The 14,251-nt window shown below is 51.4% G+C and overlaps 1 protein-coding gene across 4 annotated transcripts in view; it reads left to right on the top strand.

Annotated features, from left to right (window-relative positions):
- Positions 1-14,251, top strand: part of RPS6KA2 (ribosomal protein S6 kinase A2) — a 334,221-nt gene that overhangs the window by 199,099 nt on the left and 120,871 nt on the right. The gene's annotated exons all lie outside the window — the stretch shown is intronic.

Genomic DNA, 14,251 nt, shown 5'->3' with positions numbered 1-14,251 from the left:
AGCCCGGTAATAAACACCTATGTACCCGTAAGGAAAGTTATGACCAACCTAGATAGCATATTCGAAAGCAGAGACATTACTTGGCCGACAAAGGTCCATCTAGTCAAGGCTATGGTTTTTCCAGTGGTCATGTATGGATGTGAGAATTGGGCTGTGAAGAAGGCTGAGCACTGAAGAATTGATGCTTTGGAACTGTGGTGTTGGAGAAGACTCCTGAGAGTCCCTTGGACTGCAAGGAGATCCAACCAGTCCATTCTGAAGGAGATCAGCCCTGGGATTTCTTTGGAAGGAATGATGCTAAAGCTGAAGCTCCAGTACTTTGGCCACCTCATGAGAAGAGTTGACTCATTGGAAAAGACTGTGATGCTGGGAGGGATTGGGAGCAGGAGGAGAAGGGGACGACAGAGGATGAGATGGCTGGATGGCATCACTGACTCGATGGACGTGAGTCTGAGTGAACTCTGGGAGTTGGTGATGGACAGGGAGGCCTGGACAGGGACAGGCCTAGACAGGCCCTGGACAGGGAGGTGCTGCGATTCATGGGGTCACAAAGAGTCGGACACCACTGAGCGACTGAACTGAACCCGTAGTTCGGCTGAGTGCGATAAGCATTTTCGACGCAGCTGAATTTTGTTTGCAGCTCCCCGGCCTCAGTCCTGTCCGTCTCCTCCAGGAGTTGCCGTTTCTGGATTCGACATCACCATCCCTCTGTGCGTCTTACTTTTCCCGGGTGAATATAAACACGGCCATGGTTCCCCGAAGTGTACGTGCTTTATCAACGGAATCACGGCATGTATTCTGATACAGCTTGTTCAGTGTGATATCGCTGGGATCCGTTCGGGTCGATCCGGTGGCTTGTTTCCTTGTGTTTGCGTCCGTGTGGTGTTCGCCGTCTGCCCTCTGAATATTCATGATCAGTTGTCCCGTGGGTGGACGCTCGCGGTCTCCTTCCGGCGTTACCAGGCGCAGTGCTGTTTGAGCATGTGGGGGAGGGCGTTTCCTTGGGAGTGAGGTTGCTGGGCTGGGGAGCACAAGATCTCCAAGCTTACTAAATATTACCAAACTTCCCTCCTTCCCCACGCCCCCACTAGCGATGGACACGGGCCCCAGTCTCCATCCTTAACGTCAGCGGGGTGTGGGGAGTTAGCGTCTGCCCTGGGATACCCGTGTGCCTGAGCCTCTCTGACGCCCGGTGGGTCGTCTGTGCTTCTGCCTGCGTTGCCCATTTGTGTAACTTTCTAAATTTCCCGTTTATCTGGTTCTTTCATTGCTTTCTGGGAGTTGTTTGTGTATTCTGAATAATAATTCTTCATAAGTTAGATGTCCTATTAGTCGCTCAGCTGTGTCCGACTCTTTGCAACCCCATGGACCGTAGCCCGCCAGGCTCCTCTGTCCATAGGGTTTTCCAGGCAAGAACACTGGACTGGGTTGCCTTGCCCTCCTCCAGGGGGTCTTCCTGGAGGGATTGAACCCAGGTCTCCTGCATCCTGGGCGGATTCCTCACCGTCTGAGCCCCCTGAGAGATTAGACGTACTGTGGACAGCATCTAGTGTGCGACCTACCTATTAACCTCTTTATGCAGAAGTTTTACATTTTTATGTAGCTGAATTTATTAGTTGTTTTCTTTATGGTTGGTGCTTTCTTTGTTAAATCTGTCCTTACTCTGAAGTCATAGAGAGAGTCTGTTTCCATTTAAAAGTTATAAAGTTTTATTTTGGCCTTTAACTACTGAACATGAATTCTTATAGTCTTCGTATAGGGAACTAATCTTATTTCCTGTCTTTGTAAGTAATATCACCATTTTCTCAGCCCAGCCTGTTGAAGTGAACTTCTTTTCTCCACGGCGTGGCCGCCCAGCCACATCGCAGGATCCCCTGGAAGGACTGGGTCCATGTCTGTCCGGTTTGTCTAACCTGTGCCAAACCCATGCTCATTTAATGTTGATTTAAAATGTCGTGATATTGAAGTCAGCGAGTGCTTCCTGGCTTCACATTGTTTTTCTCAGGATGAGCTTTGATGCCAGCTTATCCTTGACGTAAATCTTTAACCTCACTGGATTCACTTATTTTCTAGTTAAATAAGGTGTTTTCTGTGGAGATTTTTACAAGCAGTGGAGTGCTACACATATTTAATTTGTGAGTATTCACACTGTAAAAATGTTGTGACTTCTATGGATTTAAGAAAATTGTATGTATTCCATGTTTCAGCTAGTATGTAACTTGCTTACGAGTAAAGATATGTGCCTGATTTCTGGTGTTTTCTCTCTATAGATGTGTCAAATAGCTTGTGGGTGTTCAGTAAATATCTGAGTGGATACATCAGTCAGTCAGGCTCAAGGAAGACCAGTTAGCTGTCTGTCTGCCTCATATTTCTAACCCTTCTCTCCTTTATTGCCATCTTTTTGAGGGGAGGGCAACAGGTTTTTTGCTTTTTTTCTCGTAAGAAGTGCCAGATGCACGAAGCATCTCAGTAAGTTGTTCCCTGTGTCTATAGGCAAAAGCGGAAAAGATTTCAATAGGAATAATATAATAAAAGTGGCTTCTGCTTTAAATACTGATTTCCTACTGACTTTGATGAGACCATTTTCAAAATGCAGGAGTACTCCGTTTGCCATTTGTTTTCACTTTGTGAACTAAGGAGCTTTTTTCACTGATTTCTACACATTTGAAATGTCAGTTCAGTTCAGTCACTCAGTCATGTCCGACTCTTTGCAACCCCATGAATTGCAGCACGCCAGACCTCCCTGTCCATCACCATCTCACAGAGTTCACTCAGACTGACGACCATCGAGTCCGTGATGCCATCCAGCCATCTCATCCTCAGTCGTCCCCTTCTCCTCCTGCCCCCAATCCCTCCCAGCATCAGAGTCTTTCCAATGAGTCAACTCTTCGCATGAGGTGGCCAAAGTACTGGAGCTTCAGCTTTAGCATCATTCCTTCCAAAGAAATCCCAGGGTTGATTTCCTTCAGAATGGACTGGTTGGATCTCCATTTCTCTTAAAAAAAAAAACAACCCTACATTCAGCTTTATCGTTTAGTCTAAAAATGGGATGGATACAGCAGCTTTTCTGTTAAAAGAATGATCATTTATTCAGCCAGCCTTTGGGTTGAATGTACCTTTCTAAAAGCTTTTCCCTGTTTTCAGTCTTTCCTGTCAACTCATCTTCTTCAGAAATCACCAAGAGTAGATCTTCGCATCCCAGACCTGGGTTTGCAGTTACAGTGCCTTAGAGATCCGGGTGGCCTGGCTGTATCTGTATCCCTGCTCTCCGACCATCCGTCCCCGCCGGCCCGGGTGATCGATCCAGTCGCCCGAGGGTGGGCAAGGAGGTATCTGATGGGGCTGAGTCCCGGTCCATGGGGCAGGGGGACAAGGATGGAGGAAAAAGAAAGGAGAAGAGAGAGGCTGGCTGCTCAGAGAAAACCTTTTTGTTTCCTGGACCACAAGAGAATCTAACAGAGTCTCACAGAATCGGGATTGCTCTTCCCTGCCTCCATCCCCCACCAGAAAGCAGGCATCTTTCTCCTGACGCAAGAGGAAAGAATGTCGTATAAACAGAGCTACTTAGAACAGAAATGTTTGGAGCCTTTACCCACACAAACAACCCAGGATATAGTTCGTGGTGAGCAGACTCCAGGTTGTTTAACTGAAAGTTCTGACGTTCAGAGGGTCATCTGGTTCCAACTTCTCTGCCCAGAGTTGGCCCTGAAGTCACATCAAACCTAGCGTGTGCTGACTTCTCCGCACCTTTGTTTGCCCCGCCAGTGTCCATCATGGGTAGGCCAGCCTTGATTCTGCAGCCCGTTATCCATCCGTAAGCTAACTTGTTCCTGTAAGAGCATATGTGCCTACGAGAAAATAAAACGAGGTGTGTCTGACCCGCCGTTTGTGTCGGGGACCCTCGCCCACCAGGCCGGGAGGAGGGAGGCGGGCAGGGGGCTGAGGCCCCAGGAAGTTGGAGCCTGCAGCAAGCGCAGCTCCTGGTCAGGCGCCCTTGAACAAAGCAGGACTGGAGGGGACAGAGTGGCGTGTTTCCCGGGAGGCCGGCGAATGCCATTCACACCAAAGCTCCGCTGCACGACCGCGGTGCTCCCAGTCCAGCAGGAGGTGCTGGCGGAGACGGGCCCGCCCGGGCCCCCCCAGCGCAGGCCGTGCACCACCGCCAACTCCCCCGCCGGCCAGCTGGACCGCTTTCCCCGTCCGCAGGCTCTGAACCTGTTTCCCCTCTACTCTGTCCTCCACGGGGCCTTGCCCCTGGGTACCGCTTGTCTCTCTCTCTGTTTGCTTGTCTCTTTGGGTTTAATTATTTGAAAGGCCCATTTTGATGTCATGTTAAATCCAAAGGAAAAAACCGTGAAGAATTTGCTTTAGCCTGTGGTCTTGATTAGACAGTTTTGTATATCCTCTAAATCTTTGCATTTGCTTTCTAAAACCTCTGGTGTCTTCACTGAACTTTCCCTCGTGTATTGAATAGCTTTATGTGCACGCTGATCTCTCCCTCTCTTTCTGGAAGGAGAGAGTCTTCCTTCTTGCCTTGCAAGTTTCCCCTTAGTTCCCAGCCCCGTCTCCTCCGCTGTGGGTCTCCCTCCCCTCTCACATCACCCGCCCCGCCCCCTGCATCCATCACCGGCTGCCCCTGCAGCGGGCGGGGTCTCTAGGCCGTCCCGGCTGCCAGTGTGTGTCTGGCTCTTCTTCCTCTGCCTCTGCTTGGACCAGGGCCTCCTCACCTGCTCCTCCCAGCCCCCTTCCCCCTCACCAGCCACGTTCCAGCTTCAGCCATGGGGCTGCGCTTTCTAGAGCCCCCTCTGAAGACCCCTCTTTTCTTGACTGTTGCACTGTCCTTATCTGGAACCACCTCCACTCCCTGGCTCCTCCCCGCCCTCTTTTCTCTCTGAGATGCAGGTGGAGAACGCACTCAGCCAGGTCTGCACGGATCTCTCCCTTCCCTGGCCAGCGAGGGCAGATGCCACGGTTGGGCTCCCATAGTCCGGGTTCCGTCCTCTCGCCGCCCCAGCCGTGTGCCCCCCACTGGGCCCCCCTCCCTAGCTGCCCAGCTGTGGGGGCTGGCCACGTTCCCCCCGAAGCCCTCTTCCGCCGTGTCTCTGTGCTCTGGTGGGGTAGCCACGCTCCTGGTCACAGGGAAACCTTCCAGCCTTCCTCTCCCACGTCCTGGTCACCTTCTCCTTACTCCCCTCTGGCCCTCACCTTGTCCCCTCCCCACGGTGACTGGTGACCACGCCTTCACACTCACCTGCAGACCAGTGGCCGTGGCATCGGGGTGCCGTTCATGGACTTTAACCTCTTCAACAGGCTTTCCCTTTCTCCAGGGTCAGGTACCAGTAACTGTTCAGAGATTTCTGTATCCAGACCCCACTCTAGACTTCCAAGTTTATCTTATTTTAAGCTGGCCAAAATGGGAATACCATTTCCATCAACTGTGAGAAAATTCCACGTCTGGAGATCTTGATCTGTTGGGTTGATCATCAGGTCAGCCAATAAGGGATCCCGTTTGTTGATTTGGTGATAATCAGTTGAATTAGTTATAAGCGCTTCCGTCCTTCTTTCTTTCTTCCCATCTTTGTCAATGGGCAGATCCCGTCGCCACAGAACGTCTCATCAGTGCACATTAGATGGGCCTCTGAAACACGTGGGGTGGGCTTCCTAAGGAGACAGCTTCTTAGCAGTGTGAGTCTCAGTGTCATTAGGCTTTTTGCGACGTTATTACAATTCCCAGAGGTTACTAATGTATGAAAATGTGTGCTGACGTCTCACTGGCAAAACTGACTCGGCTGTGACCATCTCAGCTTTCTGTGTTTCAGAGTGGAAGAGGGGCTTTTGATTACAAAGTTACCTGAAGGTACAGCGCAGGCCTAACGCACAAGGTCACGCTGACCAGTTAGCGCACGTGGAGCTCTGAGGGCTGGCACGTGGCGGCCACTGAGGTCAGCTGGCTCAGCCAGTGGGCACAGAGCCCACGCCGCACCCCTGCTCTCCCTGGAGAGCAGCCCTCTGGCTTTTTAAAAGAGCTCCTATTGGGGTTTAGTTGCTTTAGAATCCTGTGTTAGTTTCTACTGTACAGAGGAGTGAGTCAGCTGTGTGTGTACATACATCTCCTCTTCTTTGGAATGCCTTCCCATTTAGATCACCACAGAGCATTGAGTAGAAGTCCTTGTGGTGTACGGTAGGTTCTTATTAGTTATCTCTTTAGATACTCAGCATCACTAATTATTAGAGAAATGCAAATCAAAACTGCAACAAGCTACCTCCCTTACGCTGGTCAGAATGGCTACCATCAAAAGTTCTACCAACAGTAAATGCTGGAGAGGGTGGAGAGAAAAGAGAGCCCTCCTACATTGCTGGTAGAAATGTAAATGGATATAGGCATTATGGAGATTCCTTAAGAAATTAGGAATTAAACCATCATATGACCCAGAAATCCCACTCCTAGGCATATACGCAGTGAAAGTCATAATTCAAAAAGGTGCGCGCACCCTGGTGTTCACTGCAGCACTGTCCACAACAGGTGAGATGTGGGCGCAGCCTAAACGCCCATCAGCAGAGGGCTGGATAACGAAGGTGTGGTACGTACTCGCAGCGGAATATTCCTCAGCCAGAAAAAGCAAAATCGTGCCATCTGCAGAGACGTGGACGGACCTAGAGACTGTCTGACGGAGTCCTCTGGTTTTCACTGGAGGCAACAGCCAGCTGATGCCCTGAAAGCCAGCTCTGTCTTGTGCAACGGCTCATCAGTTATCCTGCTGATTTCCCCATGACCCTCACCTACTATTTGTAATTTCTGACCCTGCCGTTCCCTTGAGAGATCTGCTAATTTGTAATATCATCAGCAGAGATATTTGCTGTAAAAAGTTTCCTCTTTTCAGCCTTTCAGGGTTTCTGCAGGCTTTTCCATCCGTTGCTGCACCCTGACAGGTTGTCCAGCAAAGGCTTGCGAGCGATTATTTTCTATTAAATAAATCCTCCATCATGTTCTCGTTTTCTGAGCTCTGATGCAGTCCTCTGTCACAGATGTCCTCCATCCTTGAGGGCTCTGGGTTTGGGCTGGCCTGGGTTTGGTCACGGCACGACGTAGGCAGCGTGGATGTGGTCACAGTGGTCGGTGCGGGGCATCAGTGTCCTGCGATGGTTTAGGAGGAGTCACAGTGTTGGCTGCGTGCTGGGTCTGTTCCCTGTGGCTCTCAGGACACACCGGGAACCCGAGTGTGGATTTCTGTGGGTGAATCATCAGAGATCCACCCTCACAGCTCTGGAGACCATAGACCTGAACTCAGAGGGTGAGCAGGGCTGAGCTCTCTTTATAGCCCAGGTGGGGAGGGGTCCTGCCTGCCTCCTCCAGGCTCTGGTGGCTCCAGGCGCCCCTGGGCTTGGAGCCTGTCACCCTGGCCTCTGCCTCTGCCGTCACCCACTCTCCTCTGTGCATCTGTCCCCACATGCCATCTCACAAGGACCTACTGGGCTCAGCCACCCTCCTGCAACCTGACTTCCTTATGCAGCGACCCCATTTCCAGACAAGAGCACTTTCTCCAGGGCTGGGGGCCAGGCCTTCAGTACATTTTTGGAGGGGACACAGTTCCACCCACAGCACGTGCTGATGACCCTTTGGACCACAGCAGCAGCCACCCCGTTGTGGCCCGTCTGAAAGCATTCTGCTGACACACACGGAGGCTTTCCAGCCTCAAGCGTTTCACTTGGTTCTGGGTCTTGATGTCACTGGATAGGTTTTCAGGCCTTTCTGGAAGAAGAGGGCCAGTTGGTGTGTTTGCTGAGCCCTTGAGATCAGCTGGCTGATCTCTTTCCGTCCCCTCCGTCTATTAAAGATGAAAGCCGCTTATCTCAGGTGCGCCGAGGCCTGAAATGGGATCCTCTCTCCCCCAAATCACCGAGGTCACGTCACGGAATCTGTAAACTAATCTTAAGCTGATGTTGTACCTGCCAGACCCTTGTGCGTCTCATTCCTACCACTTCTTGCTCCTCAAGGCCCGTTGGAAACTGGTAACTTTCCCACTGTCTCCAAGTTGTGCACAAAAAGTAAAAACGAAACAATGATAAAGAAGCCCGTTCCCACCAGAGAGATGTCGTCTCTGTTGCCTGAACAGTGCCAGCTCCAGCCTTTGGGTCTTCCGCCTGAGCTGCTCTAGCCCACCTGGGATGCCGTCCCCCCGTGACTCTCTGTCCCTCCTATAAGCCGGCCCAGCCCCACCAGCCCATCATCCCTCCTCTGACCTCTCCAGCTCTCCTTGTTCCCGCATCTCACATTGCACGTCCATGACCGTGGATGTCTGTGTTTGGGGATAAATGATCCTGTCTCTCCACTGAGATTACAAGTTTCTTTCCATTCAGTTCACATGACTAGAGTTTAGTTGGCATTATATACAAAGTGGGGGAGTTAGACATTTTCAGAATATTTCTAACAAATACCCTGTTGGCCTGAACATTCCATGAGAGTCTTTTATGAGCCTGACATCGCATGCCCTGTTTTAATGAAAAGACGCGTGTCTAAGGCACAGCCCGCTATTGACTGCCGTTTCCTCTAGAAGTCAGCACTGGAGCGGAGCTGCCAGTTGAGACATTCCAGGTCCCTAAGGCACCTTCAGGCGCTTATCCCCATGACTTAAAAAACAAAGATGAAACAGAAGCCCTAAGGACAGGACGGCATCGTGAATGCAGTTTGTCCACAAATCATGGCTCATTTCATCGGATTCCAGTCTGAAGTCACAGCCCCTCCTGCCAGAAAGAGTCGACTCTGATCACGTGGGGCCAGTGAGTCACGCTGGCTGAGCCCGGCTCCAGGCTGGGGCGTTAGGTGATAATTTGGAACATGTGTTTGCAGAGCCACACGCTTCAGCCAGGGGCTCTGCAGGCGAATCCCTCCCTTGTCTCTCTTCCCGTGGAACTGAGCACAGATGCCCACAGTGGACTTTTGGCTTTACGGGTGGAAGGTGGTGACTGGCCCCACGGCCAGTGTTTTCATTCTCAGTCCGACCATCTGTTTCTAGAAGACCTGGCCTCCTTTTTTAAAGCACTTAACTTTTGAAAGAGGAGCGACAACCCGATGTCCTTGGGAGGGACGTTACTAATTTCAGCCGCGACCCATCCAAGCCTGGGAGCTTTTTTCCTCCTGTTCTGCAGCGGCCGACCCTGGCCACCCACCTCCTGGATGTCCTTACCCACTCATGCCTTCTTGCCTGTGGATAAACACACCCTGCTCAAGCGACCCCACCCCTTCTGTAGCGGGCGGGAGCCCCTGGGGCTCTGTGCAGGGCCTCCTGGTCCTGTGGGTGCAGAGTAAGGGCGTGTGTCTGGCCCTGGGCGGGATGCCCAGCCGTGTTTCCCGGGCGTGGCTGCCTGCCTCTGCTCTGGGAGCCCTGGGTCTGTCATCAGGGCCGGAGTCGGAACCCTGGGCTGCAGGTATTCCTCAGGCACCCGAGCTGCCAAGTGGACAGCTGTGGGATCTGGGGTCAGGGTCCAGGCTACCTCTGATGGCGTTTCTGTAGGAATATGAGCCGTGCTCATGCGGAGCTGAAATCAGCCCTGGGTGCTGGCTCCTGAGAGAAGCGCCATCAGCCTGGCCGCGGCGAGGGCTGGAGGCTGCAGAGCTTCCCCACCCTGGGCTGGGGGGCCCCTCCCTGGGGAGAAGGAAGCGAGGGGTGTCTGCACCAGCAGGGGAGCGGGGTCCCCTCAGGCCCGGAGTCCCAGGAGCCCCGTGACCTGGGTCCACCGGTGCCCAAGCTCCCTGCCTACCCGCTCCGCTGCAGCAACCTGCTCCTTCCTCATCTGAACAGAGCAACTCCACTTCTTTTGAGCAGCTTCCATGTGGGAAGTCTTATAAATTGTGCTTTGAATATTTCTTTAAAACTTGCCTCTTTTTTAATCCTCTAAACAGTCTTACTGTAAATAAATTATCTTCCACATTGTCCTGATGAGGAAGAAAGTAGACTCTGAGGGTGGAGGGTAACGATTTACCCGAAGGTCCACGGCTGGTTAGTGGGGCGCATGCTGGGCTGTAGATCCGGTTCATTTGGTCCAGAGACTGGAGCACACGCACGCACACACACACGTGTGTGCACTGTGTCCACCAAGAGATCGGATTATGCTGCCCTCATCCCTCTGAATGTGGAGCAGACTGTTTGAAGGTCTATGAACCTCTTTTCAAACCTCATCCCCAAACTGGCGGAGGCTGGCGGGGCTGTGGGATGGGGCTGAGCTCCTGCCTTCTCCTCTGGGACCCCTGGGTGACTTCATACCTTGACGTGGGCTTTTAAACTGGGGAGCAGAACGGAAGAGCCTCCTATATCTTTAGAAGTCCAGTTTAGTTCCTGGTCCTAAAATTCTCGACCCGTCATGAATTAGGGGGACCTGACAGGTTCCCTCTCACCCCTTCAGGACACTCATCCGCAGCGGCGGGGGGTTGGCGGGTGCCTCCAGCCCTACCGGGAGACAAGTGTTGGTGAAACCGTGGCACATGCGCTCTGTCACCACCGTGAGAGTCGGGAGGTCAGACTGCTGAAAATTTCAGCAGGAGCAAGCCTCCCGTTTTGTCATCCCAAGATGGTCCTTTTTTTCAGAGATTCAGGCTCTTCATCTTACGCTCCCAAGTTTGCTTCTATATCACGTTTATTTCACGATGGTTTGCCTTGTTGGTCTCCTCCTGTAGAAGTGCAAACGTTCTTAAGGAAGATTCTATGCCATTGCATCAGATACGCAGGGTCCTGACAGGTTATATTTTGAGGGCCTACCACCTGCCGGGCACTGTGGCGGATGCTTTACGTGCGTTACCGCCTCTGTCTCTTATTATAAGCGACTGAGGTGGGATCGTCCCATTCCACGGAGGAGGGGACAGGAAGTGAGTGTGGGGTGCTGGCCGAGGATGGCGGTGATCGGCACTGGCTGGGGTGGGGCGGCACCCCAGCTGGTGCTCGCTTACCCTCCAGTGGCTTCTTCCCGACCCTCAGCGTGCGAGCCCAGAGGGTGTCAGCTATCCCAGCATTTCTCGGGCTGTGTGGTCACCCGGGGGCTCTGGACCGTGGTGAGGGTTGGTGCCAGGCCCTGTGTGATCCTGCAGTGAATTAACAAAAGCAGGATTCACTTCTTAGTCAAGCATCAGCCAAATGTCCTTGTTCCTGGTCGCTGGGCAGGTCTCTTCTACGTGGTGAGTTATTAGCAGGACTCCAGGCGCCTTGTCTTAATGGGCTCACCCCTTCCAGGGCCCGGGAAGGCTCTGCCTCCCCAGGAGACTGATGAAGGGACACTGATGAAGGAGGCAGCTGCTTCTTCAGGGGCCACCCTTGCTTCCCTCCCATTGGCCGGAGCAAGTCACATGTCCACACCTGGCCACAGGGAAGGCTGGGAAGTGTAGTCCTGGGCTGGGTGGCCCTTGCCGATGCAGCCCACCTGTGATGGGAGAAGCTGGATTTCTGGGACGATGGTATCTGGGACACAGGGCTCATACTAAATTCATCAATACTTCAGAATAAACCTTGGTAATTCTGCAGAGTAGCTCCTCAGTGCTTGCATGCTCAGTTTGTGTCTGACTCTTTGTGACCCCATGAACTGTAACCCGCCAGGCTCCTCTGTTCATGGAGTTTTTCAGGCAAGAATGCTGGAGTGGGCTGCCATCTCCAACTCCAGGGGATCTTCCCAACTCAGGGGTCAAAGCTGCGCCCCTTGTGTCTCCTGCACTGCCAGGCAGACTCGTTACCACCAGTACCATCTGGGAAGCCCGAGTAGTCCCTAAGCATTATTAAAAGTCTTTGGAGATCGTGTGTGACTTTTTCTCTGTAATGGCATAAAATCATTGTGGACAATCGCACACAGTTATAACTGAGTTTCAGAATCAGGTCCGGACTTGGGTTGACAGCCAGGCGCAGTGGAGGCCTGTAACGAATCAGTGCAGATACGCCAGTGCCCCTCAAGCCCCCTCTCCTGGGGGAGCACTCATTATTAAGAAGCTGTAGTCGAATGTGAGAGGGAAGTGATATCCGTGGACTCTAGTCCACCAAGCTCCTCTCTCCAGGGAACGGTTCAGGCGAGGACACTGGAGTGAGGTGACCTTCGTACTCACTACCATCCTCAGGTAGCCAGTGTCCTGTCAACGTGTATCTGTTTCAGAACATTCTGGGTAGAAAGAAAAATGGGGAAAGAACCTGGGCATCCAGAGCCCCCGCCCTTGTAGACATCTGTCCGCCTGAGGCCGGCACTCGGGGCAGAGACGGCCAAGGAGCTGCAGCTCTCCACAGCTGACAGTTGCCATCATAGAAACCTGCTGCGTCTCTGAGACTCTCTGGCACGCCACCCCCTCCACTGCTCTGAAAATATCTGCAGATGAATCTTTTGTCACTGTTGTTGGGGTAACCCCCATGAGTTCCGCCAAGTGTTTCTGAGTTTCTTGGACCAGTATCACATTGCAGATAGATCATTCATGATCTGCTCAATGGGAGACGAGTCCTGTTGTCATGAATTCTGTCTTTGCAGCTCTTTCCTGAATATATTTACTGAAAACTTGGCGTCGCAGCCTAACTGCTTTGGCTCATATAAACTTTCAGTTGGAACCACTATAAATTAAGGTGGAAAAGACTGAAAGCTGGACCACAGTCAGAGATAAAAATGAGCAAATTGGGTGCACCATGTGCCATAGCAGGGCTATGTGGTAAAGAACACACATGTACCCGGTGGCTCAGTGGTGAAGAATCTGCCTGCCAACACAGGACGCATGGGTTCGATCCCTGGGTTGGGAAAACCCCTGGAGAAGGAAATGGCAACTCATTCCAGTATTCTTGCCTGGAATATTCCATGGAGACAGGAGCTTGGTGGACTACAGTCCATGCTGTTGCAAAGAGTCAGATATGACTTATCCACTAAACAATAGCAATGATATGACTTAGTATGTCCCATACTAGAGGGCTCTGTGGTACCTATAGAATGCCTAGCTTATTTTTCATTTATTGACAGTATTTCATGGCATAACAGTATGGTATATCCTGGTTATAAAATAGATTTTAAAGTATAAGCTTTTATTGGCCCCTAATTTCTCTCTCACCAATGGGTTGACCTTATGAAATTACTCTAAGTAAAATACATGTATTGATTATCTAACTGTAAAGTTATATCACCATTAAATAGAACCTGTAGAAATAAAATGTCATAAGTAGAAATAAAATAGAAATAAAATGCTGTAAAAGAATATGAGAACCAGCAAACGTGCACATTTCTTTTCGAACAGATTAATTTTTGCACAGTGCTTCCCAGATGGAAATGAACCTGGACAGAAACATCCGCAGCCTCCCAGAGCGGGGAGCCAGGAATCTGAGGACGTTTGCCCTTTCCTTTAGTTTTAGAAAACATCCGAAAGGAGTTTGACAAGCTTCGCCTGCGTCCCGCAGAGCACACTGTCACACGCAACCCTTCCTCTGGGGTGTGAGGTGCAGTCGCCCACGTGGGAGACAAACTCAAGGACGTCGTTGTCACAGGGCAAAGGTGGCCGTGTGACAGTCCCGCCGGGACGTGGACACCTATACCCTGGTGCCCGATGCTGGGCAGCCCACGGATGAGAGCTACATGCTTTCTGCGGGCGTGCTCCGTCGTGTCCGACATGTTGCAACCCCGTGGACTGTAGCCTACCAGGCTCCTCTGTCCATGAGATTCCCCAGGCAAGAATGCTGGAGTGGGTTGGCATTTCCTTCTCCAGGGGGATCTTCCCAACCCAGAGATTGAACCCATGTCTCTTATGTCTCCTGCATTAGCAGGCGGGTTCTTTACCAGCAGTACCACCTGGGAAGTCCCATGTGCTTTCTAAACAAGTACATCTTCAGTGCTTTTAGCTCATAAGTAGTAATTTGGTAATTGCCAGGAGCTAGTTTATGTAATATGATACTTTGAAAAACACGAGAAGTTAGAGTAAAACTTAACCAATTGAAAGAGAAATAAATAAAACAATCCCACTTAACAGTTGCAGCAAAAAGAGTAAAATACCCGTAAATAAGTCAACCAAGGAACTGAAAGACCTGTGTGTTGAAAACTCTAAGACGCCCATGAAAGAAACTGAAGATACAAGTAAATGGAAGGACGTGCTGTGTTCATGGATTGCAAGGCAAGCTTGTAGACAGAACGCAGGGTGGCGGTCGCCAGCCGCAGAGGGCGGGCGTGGGAGAAATGGACGGAGAAACCGCTGCGTCTAAACTAGAAGTGACACCGGAATCACTTTTGTTTCTCTAAGGTCAGTATCTGCGTGTGGTGT

The sequence above is a fragment of the Capricornis sumatraensis genome, chromosome 13 (genome assembly GCF_032405125.1).
Source record: "Capricornis sumatraensis isolate serow.1 chromosome 13, serow.2, whole genome shotgun sequence".
NCBI classification, from domain to species: domain Eukaryota; kingdom Metazoa; phylum Chordata; class Mammalia; order Artiodactyla; family Bovidae; genus Capricornis; species Capricornis sumatraensis.
The sequence above is the reverse complement of the archived record's forward strand: the minus strand, read 5'-3'. Positions and strand labels throughout refer to the sequence as shown.